The sequence below is a fragment of the Patagioenas fasciata genome, chromosome 1 (genome assembly GCF_037038585.1).
Source record: "Patagioenas fasciata isolate bPatFas1 chromosome 1, bPatFas1.hap1, whole genome shotgun sequence".
Classification (NCBI taxonomy): Eukaryota; Metazoa; Chordata; class Aves; order Columbiformes; family Columbidae; genus Patagioenas; species Patagioenas fasciata.
In genome coordinates this window covers 8,083,041-8,104,977 of record NC_092520.1, presented here as the reverse complement: position 1 = coordinate 8,104,977, position 21,937 = coordinate 8,083,041, and the positions used below count along the sequence as shown (strand labels likewise).

The following is a 21,937-nucleotide window of genomic DNA, read 5'->3' as shown; positions in this document are numbered from 1 at the left end:
CCACCATGAAACCATGTCTCTAAGAACCTCGTCTATGTGTCTTTTTAACACTTCCAGGGATGGTGACTCCACCACTTCCCTAGGAAGCCTGTTCCCAACAACCCTTTCTACAAAGAATTTTTACTAATATCCAATCTGAACCTCCCCTGGTGCAACCTGGGGCCATTTCCTCTTGTCCTGTCACTTGCTACTTGGGAGAAGAGACCAATGCCCTCCATGCTACAATCTCCTTTCAGGTAGTTGCAGACAGTGATAAGGTCTCCCCTCAGCCTCCTTTTCTCCAGGCTGAACAGCCCCAGGTCCCTCAGCCGCTCCTCATCACACTTGTGCTCCAGACCCTTCACCAGCTTCATTGCCCTTCTCTGAACTCCAGTGAGTGATGTCTAGAAGGTTCTATCCCCTTCTCTATTAGCCTAGACCAGACCAGAGAGCACTTCCCAGATCAATAAGAGAGGAAAAACTTTTACAGAGAGTAGTAATGACCATGTAGGAAACTCAAATTAATATGGTTAGCCACATCTGGTTTACTATTTTAAAATACTCTTTTGATAGTCTTCAGGAGAAAAAGAGTGTGAATAAGGTTTTATTTTACTTCCAGTCGCAAACACATTTTTGGCTTTTCATTTCCTATTTCCTGGCTAGTCATCAGCGAGCTCTCATCTTTCGATCCCTTCAAAATCCCTGCTCTGTTTTCCCTGGCAGAATCCAGCGTTCTGCAGTCCCCGGAGAGGCTCTGAAACCTAGAGTGGCTTTCTAATAAGTTATGGAAGAGTGGGACAGAATGCGTACTTGGCTTGCTCTTCAAGGGCCATGGTACATTAAATGGCTAATCTAAAGTTTGGAAAACTTCAATTAGTTTACTTTTGTGAGAATGAGCAGAAACTACTTCACCAACAGAGAGGTTAGGCAAGCTTGGAAAGGACTCTACAAGGATGCAACAGCCTGATATCCGTAGGGAAGAGTTGTTTCCAGTATTTGAGCATGGAAATGAGACCCAGGAGCCAATAGGTCTAATCCTGCGTCTACTAATATGTACAGGTTTCATCTAAACCAGCCTTGTGTCATATGTATGTATCAAGTTTTTTACAATAAGTATTTACAATGTCTTCTGAGTGTTCCACATGGAAGAAGAGTATTTTTGCCATTCCAGGAAATGTTGATTAAAATATTACATTAACAATGACAAGACCCCTTCTGTCTGTCAAGTAAGTTTTGCTACGTTTACATGTGTCCTAGACTTCTCCTTGCAACCTCTTCAAGATCTATAGACTAGTGTTGGCTATATGTTCACAACAGCATACTCTCCTGTATTCCAGGGTTGGGCATTTCTTAGGACTTTGAGTAAACCAGTTAAAGAGATATTCTGATACAGTTCCATATGTAACCTATACAGAGGATTACCTATTCAGTGGTTTACCAGTGTTGACCGCCACAAGAATGCCATGACTTTCTCCATAAAATGGTTGGAATCTGACCATTAAGACTCAAATGTGCTGCAGAATTTTTTTCCCTTCAACATTTTATAAGTAATGATTCAATTTTTCTGAGAAAACCTTCAGATGCTTTCACAACACTGTTTACATATAGATGTAAGTGTGAAGCATTGATATAAATCAGAAAACACAATTTGGACTGAGTACTCACCACACTCACAGCATGCACTTTTTAGAGTGTCATCAAAAAGTGACAACCTTCTTCACATAACCAGTAGGTTAGATCCAAGCATTCAACGTGGCAAAAACACATTACAAATTTTACAAGGATCCTAACAAATGATGCATAAATAAACTAAATGGTCGCTGTGATTAATTTCTGGAGAAATACCACAAGAAACAAATAAGTAGATAAATACAAATACATTTTTTTCTAAAGCACAAAAAGAAGTAGAATCCAACATTTATAAGTGCATGCAGATTTATCTCTATATCACATTTAAATGAGGATTACCAGGCATAACTCTCGTATACCTGGTACAGAATACTTGGCATAGAAAAATATATAAGTGGAGCATCAGGAACCAGGCAAAGGGAAATGTTGGCTGAGTAACTGGGAAGAACTTTCAGCCCAGTGATTAATATTAGAATTAAGAATGGATTCCAAAAGAAGTTGTAGAAGACTGACCATTAGATAAATCTGAAAAATTAGTCTTAACTATGTTTTCAATATTAATAACAATATTGATAAAATGTGCAACTGCGCACATGTCAATAAACTGACATAGCCAAGAACTATTCACTCATATGAATGCTGGAAGTTAACTGGTTTCGGTCACATCTTATTTTTGAAATTTTATCGAACAAGCTTTTGAGAATTGATTGTGGGACTATTCTCAATGACTTCAGCAATGATACTTCCATTTCTTGCTCTTTTATCTGCCATCAAGAAGGTGTTCTCTGCAAGTAAATGGGCTAGAAACAGTTTGTCAATAAAAGCACACTTTACCCCAGTCTCACTCTAGGACACAATCAGTATTTGATCTGTGCTTTACTCTAGGCAAATTTGAGCAGTATTTCTACTAATTTTGATCATGAATAAGTTCACATATATCGATTCCTGTGTAATGAGAGTCTCTAGGTGCAAAAGAGTTCCAAGCCTTTACTAATATACCAAATACTTCACATATGTAAACAGCAGCATTTTCTGTTGACATTCTATTTTAAGCCAATGTAAATTTAAAATACCAGTAACTGCACAGTTACAATCCATTTTACATCTTCTTGTACCTCTGTACTACTTACAGAAAAGATCCTTAATGTAAATCTGACCTCAGAGAAGGCAAATCACTTCAGCAGTTCAGTTGTCCGTATACAAGAGATCCAGCAGAATGCACTGCAATGGGGACATTTAACATTGCTGGCCATGTGAACAGGCACATCCTTTTCATTAAAGGATGAAAAACTCTCAGAAAGAAAAGGAACACAACAATTTTTAATCACCTTTTCTAGGTGAAGTCTTGAAGCAATACACTCTTGAGTGGAAATGTCAGTGGGAGGCTAGCACAACAAAATCCAAGGTAAAATATAGTCTTTACACAGACATCAAACTGTCTAATACTTGTGAAGCTGTAGATGTGGTCAGCATCAAATAATGAGAGCAGGTTTACCTTTAATAACCTCATGATCTTTCTACTTTCTTCCTCCATATTATCCTTTCTCCTTCTTTATGATCTTGCTGTCTTTCCTCCCTTCTTGCTTCTGCACCGTTTTCACATTAGGAATGTGGTGAATTTCCCCTTCACTGATGTGAAGCATCTTTGAAACAGTTAATGGACACCTTCAAAGCATCCTCATCTCCTTTTTCATCAGGTCAACCAGAGTACAAGATAACAGTGGAGTTCACACCTACTAAACATAAGGCATGGGATCTCCTAGGAAAACAGGAACAAGATCCTTTTTCAGTTAAAAGCCGATATATAACCTGCACAAACATAGAGGCAGGAACGTAACAGCTGAAGCTGGAGAGATGCCTTCGCTCAGTGCCTGGACCAAATCCGCATGCATAAGGAGTAATAGGAGCAATAACTGGCATCACAGCTTCACATGTGCTCAGGCCTCATTTAGCACTGTTGTGCCACTTCAAGACACAGGCAGAGTTTAAAATTAATGACTGACAAAACATAGGAGGAAAATGAGCCTTGCCTCCCACCAAAACACCAGTCAGTGTAAGAGCACTGGGCTAATGGCCAAAAAAACATGTGTTATCTTAAAATCTTCTCTACTGATAGCCTTCTTCTACAGCTATGGGTAGAAATGGGCTTTATGCGTTTACTTTAACCCTCTGTGTAGAAATAACAGTTTCAAAGAGGCTGATTTCAAGAATGTTAACTTCAACGTATATTGACATAACATGCATTTTGCACCAAGCAGTCAGTACATGAATAGACAAAAAAGTTCTCTTACAAGGTGGATGTAATTTGTATATGTCATAGTGGAAAGGTTCAAGGGGATTTCAGGACCCCAGGGGTAACTCTGTGAATGGCCGTGTTTGCAAACTGTATGTGTAGCTCTCATGCTTCAAGAAGCTGGTTTTCAATAAAAGGTACAATCATGCAAAGGAATGGAAAATCAAAGTTCTTCTAGCATAACAAAGTACTCACTAAAGAAACAACACTGCAATTTAATTGGGATATGGGTATGTGCAATTAACCCTGGTGGACTTGAACATGCACATTCACACCAATTAGCAGAATCTGGACATTAGTATGTATACTACAAATGCTCTTTTCTGTCATAATGTTACACGTTCCTCTTTGATCTTCTACGGCCTTTAATTCCATGTGTTGCCTGTTCACTACTTCTTTTTATTTATCCTGATATATCTGCTTCAAGGATCATCCTGGCTTAACGTGCCTGGCTATTATTTTTTTTCCATGTTGGCTTCTCTTCATATTGAAAAGACAGTTAAAAAATCCAATCTTTTATTATCGCAAAAAAATGAACTTTTTTTTTTTTATAATCTCTTATTTCATAAGTGTCTAATAATGATTGCTTGTGATGAAGATGAATGCTTTTTCCAAAACTCTTCAGTCTCTGTTGCATATTTCTTTACATGTCACAGTTAGGAAGAATTACCCTAAATTGAAGTGTTGGTAGTAAGGATTTAAGACAGATTCATAAAAAGGGCAATGGCAAGTCATGCAAGCCATCATATTCACCTAAGAGTTTTGAAGAAAGTCAAATATGACACTGTAAAGTATTAATTATGGAAAATCAACTAATCACTTAATTCCTCCTTTGTGTTACGGGATTGCAAATTGGCAGGTTGATGTCGTGGCATCAACTTTAAAAATTACTATGAAGGATCTAAAGAAATACAGAGCAGACAATCTGTGTTCTCTTCTGCTAAAAATGGTAGAAACTTATTAAAGAATAAGTTGGTAGATGGAGTACAAAGATGTGGCAAAACAGAGACAAATCAAGCTGGGTTTAATGTATGGAAGACATTGTTCACAGACTTTTGAAGCCTCTTGTTTCAGAGGAGACAAAAATCGTACAGATGAGTATGTTATTCTGCTTGGATTTCCAAAACAGTTAATATGATTCTTTACAAAGTCTCTTAAAGAAATTATGCTCTCAGGAGGTAAGAGGAGAGATCCTCCAATGAATTAACAGCTTGACAAGAATTGAAAATGAAGGCTAGGAATGAAAGACACTTTTTCACTGTAGAAGGAAGCTTTCAGTGAAGTCTGTTAAGTATCTCTACTGGCGCCTGTGTAATTCAAAATAGTCATAAATCATCTGAAAAAGATGATAACAGAGAGCTGACAATGTTTGATGGGGATATTGAGTTATCCACAGTAGCAAAAATAAAAGTCAACCGTGTAAAGTTACACAAGAATCTTGTGATGCTGAGTAATTCTGCGCTAATTGCTGCCAATAAAGGGTGGGATTCACCTGCTTTATTTTGTCTGTCTTGCATAATTTTCCATGCTTTAGATACCCTTCCTCACCCCAAGCTGCCTCTGTAGAAGAGAGCTACATATTCTCTTCCCTGAGCCCTCTTGTATGGATGTCTCAGACACAGCACAGCAACTAAAAAAGATATTCTGTTCTGTCCACAGTGAAATTACATGTTTATCAATACAAAGTAACAGAAGCATAGTAATACAATCCTGACCATATATGTGTATATGCATATGTATATGTGTATGTGTATGTGCATGTGCATGTGTATGTGTATATATATATATACATATATATATATATATAAAACAATGGGCTTTAAATGAACAATGACTACTCAAGAAAGTTCCATGTAGGTTCATTTTTTTATTTTCCTCTTCCATAGGCTTTGTTTAATTTTTCCTTGAAAAGAAGCATGGAGAACAAGACATCTAACTCAATGTCTGAATTCACTGAAGTTCAGCCTTAAAGGTGTTTCATGTTCCTTTATTTTATTTGCCATTAAATCACATGAAGTAGTAGCATCATTCCTGTTCCCACTGATCTCAATTCACACTGACTCCATTAAATTCATGGTTTAATATATTTTAATTCTACCAAAAGAAGGACCCTACAGGACTCACAGCCTAAATCTCTTAGGTTTGTTAGGGTTTTTTGTTTTATTTAAACTAGCTCCTAGAGAGGTGCTGGTTTTGCCATGGTTCTTACAAACACTTATTTAATTCCCGGATGATTGTCAAGCAGTAAAACCAACTCCTAATGCACTCACAAACAAGTTCCATCACTAGCCACCAATTCAGTAGTCATTTGCCTCTTGTCCTCATCATTTGATGGCTTCATATTTTCTCCACCACGTTCCCTATATTGCCATTGTAAGTATTATATGTCTGATAGATTGGTCCCGGCTTAATCCTATGGCCCTCTTATACACTTTTCCTGTTTCCCCATAGAACATCCCAGAACCACCTCCTGTTTCTTTTCATCTCTTTCTCAGCCTTGACCACTGGCTCTCTAAGGACATTTGTTTTGAATCAGACATTGTTGGCTTCAGCCAAATTCCCTTCCTGCCATTTCCTTTAGCTGCCCTCTCTCCTTTCCTTTCAGGTTACTCTTAAAATACCCACTACGATTTTGCTCCAGTGGAACAGATTCAGTGCCTGCCACTTTCCAATTATACAGTGGCAGAAAATGTCCCCGTATTTCGAGTTCCAAGGAGTTCTGACAGGTAAAGTGAGCTAATTGACTTGCGTTTATTTGTCCAAATTATTGGCTTCTCTTCAATCTCCCAGTACAAAATATTTGTTTTAGAAGACTCTGCTATTAGATGTGAGTGCTACCATATTCTTTCTTTGATCTATCTGCATTAGTGATCCCTAAATTTGCTTCAGTCCACAGGGTAAATAGATGATCAGAAAGAACTGAGAAATTATTCAGCATAATGTAGCATTTTCGGAGCACCACTGTTTGACAAAAGAGTCTTCGAAGCTCTCTCTTCTCCAGGTGGTATCCGGAATTTCCCACCACAAGTCTTTCAGATCTGCTGTTCTCACAAAAAGTTATATTTTGGTTTTTGGTTTTTGGTTTGCAGAGGGATTGACAAGATATTTTGGAGGGAGTATTTGTTCTACAGTACCATATTATCATATTAATGAACACAGCTTACTGAATTTTTGGCCTTTACATTTCAGTGGCATGCTGCTTTGAACCTAACTTCACAATCGTTAATGAAAATACAAAGCAAGTCTGCATGTAATATTGGATCTGGAAACAGCGCCAGCATCACTCTGCAACTCAGTATAAATCCATTTGGGCACAGTCACTCCTGGGGTCTAAAAAGTCATGTAGCAAGACTAAACTCCAAGCCAATTAAAATGAACTTTTCTTTAAAACTTCAGAAGATAATGTAGGAAGCTCTTAAAATCAGCAGGAGTTGGGTACCTAACTGCTCTTGATGTTTTTGAAAGTGTATCTCTAAAAAATATAAGCAGCAGCTAATAATTTAGTAATTCTATCAAAACAAGCAATTAAGTGTGTCTTGCATGATTTGTTCTCTATAAAATCATGCTGCTTGTTTACTCAAACTTCTATTACCCTCTAGAATTTACTGATTTCATCTCCGGGTATTTATTCAATTATTTTATAATCTAATTCATGAGCTACTCACAGTGACACCTAAATCTTTTCTCACAGCCAATCTGTCAAATGAAGAGAAGATCAGTCAGTATAAAAAAGACTATTTTTGCCAACGCATAGTACTGTACTTAGAATGTAGAAAGCAACTGAGCTACATTTCAGTTAAATTCCATGTTAAGAGTTGGCTGAGCCGCCCAAATCACAAGAAATTACCCAGCTTTTCTGACTATTCTGTATCGATTTGACTAAGCGATTCAATTTAACTGACATAGTTCCTGACTCTTTCACAAATTAGCATAAAAATGTCCATCTGCAAAGACTTAGGCAAAGGTCCTGCAGCTTTCCACCAGGTTGATGGGCATTAGGCTCTGCCACAACTCAGTTTCTTGCTTCTCACCCAGTTTGTAGTCCCAGGTGGAGTTTGCTCCTTATTTTCGTAGATAATGTGTCCCAAAAGAAAAACGAGCAAATACATTCAGAAAAAAAAAAATGGCAACTGAAGTCCATAAGCATTACCTCTCCCTACTGTTTTATTACATTCTTCCAAAAATAAAACCAAAAGATTCCCACAACACTTCTCCAACTATCAAGACACACTATTTGCTTACATGTGCTCTGAACTTAATTAAAAACCTAAGTAATTTTCACTGGAATCACTGATCTATTATACTTTCCAGTATCTCCCTGGGCTCCATTCTGAATGAAGTCACTATATTCGGGGGTTTCTGGTGCCTGTAAGGTGGCACTGCATACTGACATCAACATTTCTGCCACACTTTGAGAAAAGCACAATTAATTGCAGATCCATAAAGCGTGTGATACTAAGAGCTGCCTGATCTGGCCTTTAGGTACTGCTTCCTGCAATGCAGTTCATGAAAACGACTAATAATAAAATTCAGAAAAAGCGGCATGTTGGCTAGAAGCAAAGGGGAATGACAGCAGGGCAGGAGATAAAAGGATACTTCTGAAATCCCTTGTCTCCTACTGCCTACCTGACCTGTGGACCTGAGAGAGATTGCAATACATCACCTAAAGCCCTCAAACCTACGCAAATGCCTAAAGTGTCCCTTTGGGTAGAGACGATTGCTTCATTCTTTGCCCTCAAAAGATGGATGGAGTATGAGATGCTCTTAGTATAATTGCATTTTTGTGAATGGAAGTTCAGAGTTCAGCACAAGTTTCACTCTGGAGGTCAAATCCACATTTCTACCTCCCAGAAAAGTGCCATAACCAGCAGCAACAAATAATGCTGAGACACAGGAAGTCTCCATCCCACCTGAGGAAGGTGGCTCATTGTAATGAAAGAGGATGGGAAATTTACTTCTGAAAACTCTGGTGCCTGAAATGTTTGAGACATCTAAGCAGGAAGGGATGGGAATGGACATGGACTTGATGAATTGCCTACTTGGACTTGGAGACTTAAATTTTGCCTAAGCCACATTTCAGCCATTAAATTTGTTATAAGAATCCTTCACAATTTTTTTTTTTTTTCTGGCTCCTGCTCAGAAAGGAAGATAAATTGAAGGCTTCTTCAGGTGTGACAGTATCTTTAGTCAATGATGAATAAACAGGAAAAAGTTAACAAAGATATAAATACAACTGCAGTAGTAAGCAACTGAATAAAAGGCTGAATAAAAGGCTATGGAATACCTGTTAAAAACCAACTAACATTTACTTTTATATGTTTTTGAGCCACATTATTTTAAAACAAAGAAGTTTAACCACCTTGAATATGGATAGCTTCAAGCTGTGTTATGATACATAGATTCCTAAAATATTCTCTTTTCTAAAATGAGAATATAAAATACTCTATTAGGCCAATGTTTGGTTTTGCACCCAAAAATGGAAACAAGCAATTTTACCATCTCCTGTCTTGCCTAAAATAAAAATGAAATGACAGGTAGTTTGAAATACAATAAAAATATATGTTTATCAATAAGTCTTCCTTTCATGCTCAGTTTCATGATTAAAAGATTCTAAATGATCACCCTGGAAAATTACATGTGGAATCTGAAATCATATCACACTGTTATATGTACTGTATGCATTAATAGATCTCAAAGAAATTTAGGGAAGCAGCAAATATTTTTATATCTAGCATAGTGAAACCAAGGGACACTCTGGGTGATTTTTCTTGGGGTGTGTTGAGAGGAAGGCAGAACTCAGATGTTCCTTTGGAAGAACTCCTAGGTCTTTTATCCCAAGCCCATTCTGACTTCGATCAGCCATGATGTTGTGCATTTTATATAAATTCACTGCTAATAAGGACTCAGAAATTGGCTGACAATTCTGTTAATTACCTGTGAACCAGAACACAAAACAATACAGTCTCCCACAAAGCTGCAGTGATTCTGCATTTCAGGGGTGTGAAACTCATTTATATAAATACACATTTATACAGTCCTAAAATTACATTTGATCCTTCGAAGGCAATCGCAAGACTGATGTGGCCCGCGGTGAAAGTGAGTTTGACACCCGTGCTGTAGATTATCACTACTAAACAAAGTAAAAATAAAAAATAGTATCCAACTTCCATGTCCAAAACACCATTTGGAGGTGATAAAATAATCAGATGTGAATGAATAAAGATGTCAAGCTTGGGTTAGTAAACAGACCATTTAATAAGCTCCCTTATCTCGGAGTTTACTGCTTAACAGCAGTTAAGCATATCTAAAAACCCAATAAACATGCAAGATGCTAAACTACTACTGTGAATGCTATGAATCCACAAACTTAATTCAAATTTTTTCATTTTCAGAGGTGATAAACCGAGGAGACACTTCTAATTTAATTTCAAAATCAATTTCGTCATTGATTTCACAGAAACAAAGAAGGTCTTATACAAGGACCTACTGTTAATTGGAAAAGAAAGACTCTGAATAACTTCACAAGAAGAGATCCACAACTTCCTATGAGTCACAATGTAACAAAAAATATGCAAAAAGCAACATAAAATAAATGAGAAAAGTGGAAATATCTGCTCAAAGACATTTTGCATTGTAGAGGATGCTGAGTTTCCATAGAACTGATGTTGAAGAAAGTTAGCAGTAATTTGAATTTCACGAAAGATATGCGAAAAAAATCATTGTTTAAATCACTCCTTAAATCTCTAAAAGTCCTTGTCACGCACATATCTAAAGGGGTGAAAATGCATAGCTGATCAGATTGTATTCAAGTAGAATAAGCTTATGTACTACACTAGAAAACTGATAAGCATATACCTGGTAAGTAAAAACTTCTTTACTACAGCTAAGAATTGATAAAGGAAATTCCTAGATTTTATCAAACCAGTACTTTATTAAAAAACAAAAATCCAAGAAATGATTCAAACTTTCAAGGTTTAATCACTTTTACTAGCAAAGGAGAGAATGAGCAAACAAACCCTGCTCTGTTTCACTGGTGTAAATCTAGACGTTCTTTACCATACCTGACAGCAGAGAATTTTATTCCACTTACCTAATTTTTACTTTAATGAGTTCCAGTCTATCAAAAGTAACTGCTCATCCATAACCTCAAATTTAAGAAGCCTCTAAACTCCTGATCGCTGGAAGCAGGAAAGATATTCCAAGGGAAATATCACTCTGTACTTGACGACTTACCACGCGTTATCTCTAAGCATCAGCCACGGACTTGTATCAGCTGCAGGGCTACAGAGATCCTTTGGGACTTGTGTTCTATCTGCTATGGCCGATCTAAAGTTTTATGAACCATTTAAAGATACTCAGTCTGCTAATGCCAAATGTGACATAAATTGGCTTGTTAGCAGGCAGGCTTGGACTGAGCTTAGAATCAAAAGCTCCACTGTGCAGAGATGCAGTAGAGGACAATGCAATCCTGTTTTACAGTAAAGAGGCAAATCCAGGTAGACTACAAACTCTCAGGTGAGTGATTCACCTGGCTTTTTTACTGAGGCTAATCTTTAAATAGTGGCTTTTTGTGTTTTGTACATCTTTATGCAGTAGCAGAGACCAACACAGAACCACAGAGTTAGAAGAAGTGTATAACACTGTGTGTAACACACAGTTAGAAGTGTGTAGCAGTGAATCATTTCCAAATTCTTAAATGATGTTTTACATGACAGTGTTTCCTTTAACAACGAATGATTGGATTCAATCTCTCAAGGTTTATTCCCTGTCCTTCAACTCAATATTGCCATTCTGCTACTTTCATCACATTTAAATATTTCTAAGTGGCTACCCAGTGTTAGAAATCACTGCTCTTCACTCATGGCTGTTTTTTCCTGATTACCTATTCTGCAATTATAAACTGTTTTAAAATAGTAAATGTTTACCTCCCTAACTACCTCAGAAGCAAGGACATGGCAGGGAATACGAAAATGTGAGAGCTATTCTGTGGGTGAAAAGTGAGTATCAACATAAGGAAGAGCACTCCCATCCCCAAAATAATTCGAGACCCAGGTGTCACTCAGGAAATCCCAGACTGGTGACAGCAAAGGGAGCACCACAGCAGTCAGATTGAGATGCAGGTGGCACAGCAATAAAAGGATGGGAGCTGAGCACCACCAGGTTGAGATTAGATGGAGACGGGGCCGGAGAGTTATTTATGCAGCACGGATCAGTACTACTGGGGCAAGCTCAGGAGCTGGTGCCAGAGGCACAAAGAAGGAGGTACTGAAGTGTCTGCATAAAAATACATATACATAGTATGTATTTGTGGGAGGAAAAGCTTCAGTTGTTCCATGGTTTTGCTTTTTCTTTAATTATACAGCATCCTATTTTAGAATTTTCTACCATATATTATAAACAATTCAGAGAAATACAGAGTGCATAGACTCTAAATGTAGCTGCCCCTGAAATGCAGCTCTCAGCGAAGAAAGCAATGATAGAGCAGATTGCGGATCTGGAGGCTCCTACACACTTCGTTTGTCTCGTTGCTCTATGGCGAGAGCATGGCTCACAAATTGAAGGTAAATAACTGAGCAAAGGGGTGGCCCAGGGTGCCAAAATAACGTATCAAAACCCTTTCCTGAGGTTACTCCATTACCTATCATGGTAAAAATATGTAAATATGTCTCTTCCCCTTCCACAAAAGAATAATGTCCTGTTCTGTCATCCACTGCTTTGTTACAAAGCCCCAAGGTTGTTCCAAGAGCTTGACTGTGCGTGGCATGGTAAAACAGTTTACAAAGACGCAGCATAATGCTTGGACTAATTAGATCTATCATGGGTTAATTACTCCACATGCTGCACTTATTCCAGAACTGACACGCTCAGTGTATTTCTAGACAATACAGTCATGTTCTCCACCTCTCTGCTTCTCCCATTTATTTGTAAAATGGGGACAGCAGCTTTTGCCAACTTCTTCATAAAGGTCTTCTGACAACAAATTAATACCCTAAGATGCTCAGCACTAAGGAAACACAGAAAATTATCCAATGTAAGAGAGAATAGATGGGTCTGCTGTGGATTAAATGAATAGGTACTGATAGAATGATTGACAGGATGCATTTGAATCCATAATTAATGTTAAACGTTCCAAACAAATATTTATCTCTGTGAAGTCACATAAGATGGTGATACTTAATGAAAAAAAGGTATATGCCCACACAGAAAAATTCATGCAGGGACACGGACCCATAGAGATGTATACATAAACTTGATTCAGACTGCAGGAGTCAGCAACAAACAGGGCTGAGCCAGCACCTTTTGGCTTTTGCAAGGCTCAAATCCCAGGAAGGGGTGATACAACTCTGCTTGCACAGACAACTGAAGCTCTAGTTTTCAAACCCCTGAAAACACAGGATATTTAGATCTATAATTCACAGTCTTCCTGTGACATACAACAGTTTATTAATTATATGGTTTACAGACGCTTTCCCATTCATATTTCTTGCTTCCTTAGAGCAGTTCAAACAAACAAAGCAAACAAATCCTAATTCGCGTGACTGTTTCCAACTGTGAAAAAAAAAAGTCCCAAACAGCAGAGAAATGAGTATTCCACTAGGAAGAGTAATTTCTATCAGTCTTTGAAGAAGCTTTTTATATTCATTTCTTCAGAAATGCCTGTGCAACATCTCCATGACATGTAAGCTGCCCCAGTCCAAGGGCAGGATTCCCATTCTCATTTATAGTGGCATATGAGTGATACCAACAGGTTCAAAGTGAGGTCCCCCAAGGACTTCATGGGAGACATTCAGAACTTTTCAGGCATAAATCTTTGAAGAATACATTGCTAAGATGGCTATTCACAGCCATTTATGTGATAAAGAGAGACCTTTAGGTCTTCATAGCCCTGTAAGTGTAAATGGCATTACACAGTATGTATGTACTGAATGAATAACAGGACTTGCAATCTAAAAGTACAGATGAAAATGTCACTATAACATATGGTCTATTGTGATTAAATAGATTTTTTTTAAGGTATTAAGGAAAAAAGTGATTGGTATAATACAAAGTTATGTGAGATGCTGTAAGACCTCTATGGCTTGGGTGGTGCCCGGATCCAAACCTGTATTAATTTGCATTTTGCCTGGAAGTCAGTGGCAACTCTACCTATCTATAAAATTATAGACATAATAAACTGCTTGTTTGGGGTAGACTAGAAGGAAAACTTCGTAGCTGAGTCTGACATAGGCCACCACTTTGCCAAAGACTTGTGCAACACTGAGAAAATCCCCTGGCATGGAATACATCTTCCATTCAGAAGAGCTGGTTATTTAGGTCTCCTTTATCATTGGTTAAGAGAAACACAGCCTTCAATAGTCTAATTCATACTTTAAAGACCAGTATAAAGGTGAACTGCACCTCAAAAGTGTTTACATCTCTCCAAAGACATAAACCTGGGCAAATTAATTTCACTTTCAGCATCTCTATCAAATGCTGCTGAACAAGGCATAGTTCCTTGTCTTCCATAGCTGCTTCAGCCACAAGTTTCGTCTGTAGATTTTTACAGTGCCACAAACAACAAGGTTCCTCACTAACATGCAGTTTCCAAATATCATCATGGCATGAGTTACTGAATCATGACACACAGGCCTCCTCTTCCACTTGAGGTCCACTTCACCTGTTGGTTACATACACATAACTTTTTTAATGTATAGAATTAACATAGTCAATTTACTAAAAAAAAATAAATCACTGATTCTTCTTATGCTGCAGTGTATCTGAGAAAAAATAATGAAAAAATAGTCACCTTGCTGGGGACTGGAAATAACTTCTAAGTGGTCATATAAATCACTTGGGATATTGCAGAGTGTTAATCAAGAGTGGAGTAACTTTGTTCTTGTGTATATCACCATAAACTCAGAACTTTGAATCGTTCATGTTTTGACCTTAGCATGGAATTTCCCATCAGGAAAGCGTGGCTTTTGGGTAGCAACATCCCCAGGATATAATCCTCAATCTATGTCTATGTTGTGAGACTCATAGAATCATTTTATTTGGAAGAGACCCTTAAGATCATCCAGTCCAAGCATAACCTAAATCTAGCACTAAACCATGTCTCTAAGAGCCTCATCTGCACATCTTTTAAACACCTCCAGGGGTGGTTACTTCACCAGTTCCCTGGGCAGCCTGTTCCAGTGCTTCACAACCCTTTCCATGAGGAATTTCTTCTAATATCCAACCTAAATCTCCCCTGGAGCAACTTGAGGTCATTTCCTCTTTTCTTATCACTTGTTACTTGGGAGAAGAGATGAAGACCCTCCATGCTACAACCTCCTTTCAGGTAGCTGTAGACAGTGATAAGGTCTCTTCTCAGCCTCCTTTTTTCCAGAGTAAACAGCCTCATTTCCCTCAGCCGTTCCCATCAGACTTGTGCTCCAGACCCCTCACCAGCTTTGTTGCCCTTCTCTGAACTCGCTCCAGCACCTCAAGGTCTTTCCCGTAGTTAAGGGCCGAAAACTGAACACAGGATCCAAGGTGCAGCTTCACTAGTGCCCAGTACAAGGGGACGGTCACCGCCCTGGTCCTGCTGATCACACTATTTCTGATACAAGCCAGGACACTGTTGGCCTTATTGGCCACCTGGACACACTGCTGGCTCATGTTCAGCTGGCTGTCAATAAACAACCCCAGGTCCTTTTCCTCCAGGCACTTTCCAGCCACTCTTCCCCAGCCTGTAGCGCTGCCTGGGGTTGTTGTGACCCAAGTGCAGGATCCAGCACTTGGCTTTGTTGAACCTCATGCAACTGGCCTCAGCCCAACGATCCAGCCAGTCCAGATCCCTCTGTATGGCTTTCCTACCCTCCAGCAGATGAACAGTCTCACCCAACTTGGTATTATCTGCAAACTTACTGAGGGTGCACCTGATCCCCTTGTCCAGGTCATTGATAGAGAGATTAAACAGAACTGGCCCCAATACTGAGTCCTGGGGGCACCACTTGTGACCAGCCACCAAGTGGATTTGGTTCCATTCACCACAACTCTTTGGGGTGGACGCTCCAGACAGTTCTTTATCCATCACAGATACACCCATCCAGGTCACGAGCTGCCAGCTTCTCCAGGAGAATTCTGTGGAATATGGTCTCAAAGGCTTTACTGAAGTCTAAGTACACAACATTCAAAACCTTCCCCTCATCCATGAAGCAGGGTACCTTGTCATAGAAGGAGATCAGGTTGGTCGAGCAGGACCTGTCTTTCATAAACCCATGACTGGGCCCGATCACTTGTTTTTCTTTTATGTGCCACATGATGGCACTCAGGATGATCTGTTCCATGATCTTCTCTGGCACTGAGGTCAGACTGACATGCCTGTAATTTTCCAGATCCTCCTTCTGGATCTTCTTGTAGATGGGCGTCACATTTGCCAACTTCCAGTCAACTGGGACCTTCTCAGTTAACCCAGATTACTGATAAATAATTGAAAGACTACACACCAATAGTGTTTTTCCTCTTATCGTAGAATCATAGAACTCTTTTGGTTGGAAAAGACCTCTAAGATCATCGAGTCCAGCCGTTAACCTAACACTGCCAAGTCCACCTCCAAACTATGTCCCTAAGAACCTCATCTTTGCTTAAGTACCTCCAGGGATGATGATTCAACTATTTCCCTGGGCAGCCTTTTCCAGTGCCTGACAACCCTTTCTGTGAAGAAGTTCTTCCTAATATTGAATCTATTCTTGTTGGAATAATAAATAATAAATACTGTAGAATTTTGATGTGCACACTGTTTTTAAACTTCAGTTACAGTATCAAAATGTTTCCTGCCTAAATCAGCACTTAAAACAGAATTTTAAAATAGCGTCCAGAAGAGTATTAAGTTCGGTTTAATTTTTTGTACTCCTAAACCTCACGAGCTATAACGATTTTAAGTAGTTAAATCTATATTTCTTTTCTATAAAAGTTTACCTTTAAGTAACTGCTGTCATAAAGATGAATACCAAGTTTCAGGTTAAAGAAAATTTCTATAACCAAGTTAGAAATACTTTGTTCTAAGTTATGCACTGCTACACTTCTGGCACTGGGACTGCTGTAGAAACATCCTGGTGCTTTCCATAAAATAAATAAAGCAATAAAGACAGCAAATATCCTACACACAATGTGTGCTTAATGAAATTACTCACTGTAAATAACTCATGCAAAATGTTTCCTGATGATGATGTCAAGCAGCTATGTGGGTCAGTCTGCAGATAATGGTTTTCTACAGCTTAATGTTTATCATCCTGGTTTTTAAGCCAATTATCACCTTACCTTAAGGGTTTCTGAGCTTGTTTTGCAATTATGAAACCCCTCCTTAGTTTCACTGGGATCACATGAACTCAAACAGGAAGAAGGAACACATATGTCGTAAATCAAGTATATATATTTCATTATCACGGTGCTATTACCATTAAAAATAAAACTTTTCTCCCCTTTCTCCACTACTCTTAATTGAAATAAGGGAGTAAATGGCTTCTTTTGCCCTGTTTCTCTCAAAATTTACTCCTGAGCCCTTCTGTTCACAGCATCTGCCTCTATCTACCCGAGCATGAAGCATTTGCTGCCCTGCTGGGATGTGCTGTGGTTTGCCACTAATCCAACACTACCTGGAACTTTCCCCACTGAATCTGTAAATCAGATTACCGGAGAGATGTCACAACTCTTCAGCACCTTGAGCTACAGCCAACAACAATATGAACAGCATGTTTTTCTGCAGGGAAGGCTGGGGAGGGGTGGTGCGAATGAGACAGAAGCGTCAGATCGCTAAGGGGAAGGGGGACCTAAGTGGCTATTTTAAAAAGCAGCATCTTAGCTGGGAATTGGTGACAGACTCAGTAGTGCAGGTTACAAACAACCTTTTTAAATGGTAAAGAGGTGGACAGTAAACTGCCCTGAGCACTGGGTAAGAAGGGGTACAGGAGACCTTGGAATGAAGAAGATCTGCAGGAATATGGTGACCCAACAGAAACATATGTGGCATTGCTTTAATACCTCCTTTAAAAATAAAGTTGAGTTTTAGCACTTAAAATTTTCCATTACCATCAGAGGCGAGGTGAAAGACAGAAGAACAGAGCATTGTATTAATAGCTCAGTTTTCTAATATTTCAAGTTAGCTACAAAAAACATTCCCCACCACCTGCATTGTCTGTGGAATTTATTAGCCAATAGGGTTTTAATAGGAAAAAGACTTAAAGCTTAGAAAGAGAGAGAGCCTCTGCAAAAGGCACTTTCTGGAGTGCAGAGCTATTTATTTATTTTATAGAGCACATCTACAAAGGAGAGGAAGGGACATCGTTACGAGGCACAACGCAAAGTCCCAGGAGAGAGCCGAGTCTAGCCAAACAGAGCCATTTATTTGTTTTGTATTTAAAGAGAGCAAGGCTGATTTCAGAAACGATTCTTCCAGACCCATAGCCTTAAAACAAAGCAGAATATGCATGTTTCAATATGTTCCTGCTTGGCTTCATTGTACAGTATCGTGTCAGAACATTCTTTACATAGAACACAACCACCAGAACTAACATGCAGTCATCTTCCAAAAGTATGAATTTCTTTAAAACAACTCCTGTGAAGTGAGTCTGAATACAAAAACCTTGATTAGCTTGAACCTGGAATGTTTATAGGTTAACTCCCAGATCAGACTAAATTCAGATATTGTGCAGGGCATCAGAGCATTCCTGTCCCTCCAGCCTTCCCAATAGACTGGGAAAAGGAAAAAGCCAAAGTAACTTTATCCTCCATGCACTGATCTATCCCACGTAAACAGAGCAATAATATCCTGCACATGTACACAGGTTCAAAGAGGAGCAAATTTTGCTCTCCTCGTGTGATGGATATGGGTGAATCAAGGGGCAGAAAGACTGAGAGCTCAGCTGCAAAGCAGGCTGGCAGCCAAAACTTGCACTGAATTTCCACAGAATGTAGCATCTACGTAAAGCTGCAGCCCATGAGCTATCGCAGCAGGCACGGCTGCTTCATTTCCCCTGAGAGGACCCTTGCTCAGGTTTCCCTCAACTTAAAGTCACTGTCCGCTTCTCCACATTGAGGGGACAGCTGATGCTGAGTGAGCGAGACCTGGACAGGCTGGAGAGTTGGGCGGGGAAAAAATCTAATGAAATATAACAAGCGCAAGTGTAGAGTCTTACATCTGGGCAGGAACAACCCCAGGTTCCAGTATAAGTTGGGGAATGACCTATTAGACAGCGGCACAGGGGAAAGGGACCTGGGAGTCCTGGGGACAGCAGGATGAGCATGAGCCAGCACTGTGCCCTTGTGGCCAGGAAGGCCAATGGTGCCTGGGGCGGATTAGAAGGGGGGTGGTCAGTAGGTCAGAGAGGTTCTCCTGCCCCTCTACTCTGTCCTGGTGAGGCCACACCTGGAATATTGTGTCCAGTTCTGGGCCCCTCAGTTCCAGAAGGACAGGGAACTGCTGGAGAGAGTCCAGCGCAGGGCAACAAAGATGCTGAAGGGAGTGGAGCATCTCCCGTGTGAGGAAAGGCTGAGGGAGCTGGGGCTCTTTAGTATGGAGGAGACCGGGGGGTGACCTTATTAATGTTTACAAATACATAAAGGGTGAGTGTCAGGAAGATGGAGCCAGGCTCTTCTCAGTGTCAACCAGTGGTAGGACAAGGGGCAATGGGTTCAAACTGGAAGACAAGAGGTTCCACTTAAATTTGAGAAGAAACTTCTTCTCAGTGAGGGTGACAGAGCCTGGCCCAGGCTGCCCAGGGAGGTTGTGGAGTCTCCTTCTCTGCAGACATTCAAACCTGCCTGGACACATTCCTGTGTAACCTCATCTGGGTGTTCCTGCTCCGGCAGGGGCATTGGATTGGATGAGCTTTTGAGGTCCCTTCAAATCCCTGACATTCTGTGATTCTGTGATGCTCTGCTTAGGACATGCATCAAATCCTTTGCCTTTTATGCCCCCACACCCTTTACCACTCTCTCCTGCTGCTGCTCAGTGGCAGATGATTTCCCAAAAGGGAATCTTTTGGTGGAAGGCTGTCCTGGTTTTGTGATGGTGATAAAGAGGATGAGGACAGTGGGCCAAGGAGCTCTGCTGAGAGTGCAGCAGGGAAAAGCAGAGGGATCCTATTAACGTTAGAGGGTGAGATAAAGTGAATATTAATGCTGAATGCTGAAGTCAAGAAAGGCTGTCAATGGGGCCAGAAGAAAAGACAACCTCAAATGTTTTTGCGGCACCGGTACAGCCTGTGATTCTTCATTATCTTTGCATAATGGATCTTGCTAGCAGGCAACCCCAGCAATAGGTAGGTTTAGTATGCTAAAGAGCAGCGAAATGAACTCCTTTTGGAGTATTTTATAATCAAACACTACAAATCCTTTGGAAGACACAACTAAAAGCGCAAGTGCAGACAAAGCCACCCTTAGGTAATTCCCTTGATTAAAACTCTCAGACTTAAAATGAATCTAATTAAGGACATTGTGAAGGCACAGAAAGGCAGTGTTCACTTATGCCCTCTTTTGCAGATGGTGAGTTGCCAAACAGAATTAAAAATCTTAATTGCGAGAATCATCAGTAAATTCAAAAAGGATGGTAAATTAGGGACTGCATAAGTCAGGCTGTTATGTAACAGCAAGGCTGCCAGATCTCCTGGTTCTTGCATTAGATGGGAAAGGCAGTCCCAAGAGACGACACAGTGCTTTTTATAAAAACTGCCGAAAAAGGAGGGAAAAACCTAGCCCAGACACATGGCATCCTGAGTGACACGGCCAGCAAAATTAATGAAAAAGGATATCCTTTCTCCCAGTTTGTTTTTCCTTCATTATTTGACACCATTCCCTATACTGCTCTTGAGCGTTATCCAAACACACACTATGATCATGTAGTGGAGCTGTCACAACTGGCCAGATCTCTGCTTTTTTTGGGGTCTTTCAATCCTTTCATAGCAGGTAATATGCTTTGATGGATCACCGGAAACTTTCATTTCATTAATCAGCTTTCTGTCAAAATGCTGACATTTCACAGATATTGTTCTCAGATAAAAGCAAGGCAGTTAAACATTACTTTAGAAACCAGATGGTGAAAAACGTTGACCACCTTGAAGTTAATTTAATTTTCCCCAACTGCCTGCATTAGTCTCCCAAAAGAAGAAATCTACTGAAGTGTGGTAAAATATGCTTATAAATATCTGATACAGATAACGTATACAGAAAAATCTGTTTGGCTGCATAGGAAATGATTTCATAAAAAAGAATCAGGAGGTACTTGGGAATTACAGTGTATTTGTGGGATAATGCTGAGCTCCTTCACTTCATTCAACTCTTATAATCAAGAAAAATATAGAAGGAAGGAAGCTCCAAGTAGGCAATTACCTCAAGGACCACATGTTGTACTGTACATTAAAAAAAAAAAAAAAATCAACTAATTGAATGGTTGAACTGTATTGTAATATTAAGTCGGGGTTTTTTTCCTAGAATCATAGAATGGTTTGGGTTGGAAAAGACCTTCAAAGATCACCTAGTCCAAGTTCCCTCTGCCACAAGCAGGGACAACTTCAACTAGACCAGGCTTCTCAAAGCCCTGTCCAACCAGACCTTGAACACTTCCAGGTATGGGGCATCCACAGCTTCTCTGGGCAGCCTGTTCCAGTGCCTCACCACCCTCATAATAAAAAATGTATTTGTATGTCCAACCTAAATCTTCCCTCTTTCAGCTAAAACCCGTTGTTCTTTGTCCTGTCACTACAGGCCTTGGTAAAATGTCTCTCTATATGTTTCTTATAAACACCCTTTATATATTGAAAAGCCGCAATAAGGTCTCCCCAGTGCCTTCTCTTCTCCAGGCTGAACAATCCCAGCTCTCTCAGCCTGTCCTCCCAGCAGAGCTGTTCCAGCCTCTGATCATTTCTGTGGCTCCTCTGGCCCCTCTCCAACAGGTCCATGTCTTTCCTGCACTGAGGGCTCCAGAGCTGGACACAGGACTCCAGGTGGGGTCTCACCAGAGCGGAGCAGAGGGGCAGAATCACCTCCCTCCGCCTGCTGGCCACGCTCCTTCTGATG

General features: G+C 39.9%; 1 protein-coding gene and 1 long non-coding RNA gene across 16 annotated transcripts in view; one reads left to right on the top strand and one right to left on the bottom strand.

Moving 5' to 3' along the window:
• Positions 1-21,937, bottom strand: part of DLG2 (discs large MAGUK scaffold protein 2) — a 1,047,967-nt gene that overhangs the window by 844,558 nt on the left and 181,472 nt on the right. The gene's annotated exons all lie outside the window — the stretch shown is intronic.
• Positions 5,788-10,536, top strand: LOC139826071 (uncharacterized). The gene is made up of 3 exons (XR_011736147.1): positions 5,788-5,873; positions 6,507-6,627; positions 10,294-10,536. It is a non-coding gene; the product is annotated as an uncharacterized lncRNA (long non-coding RNA).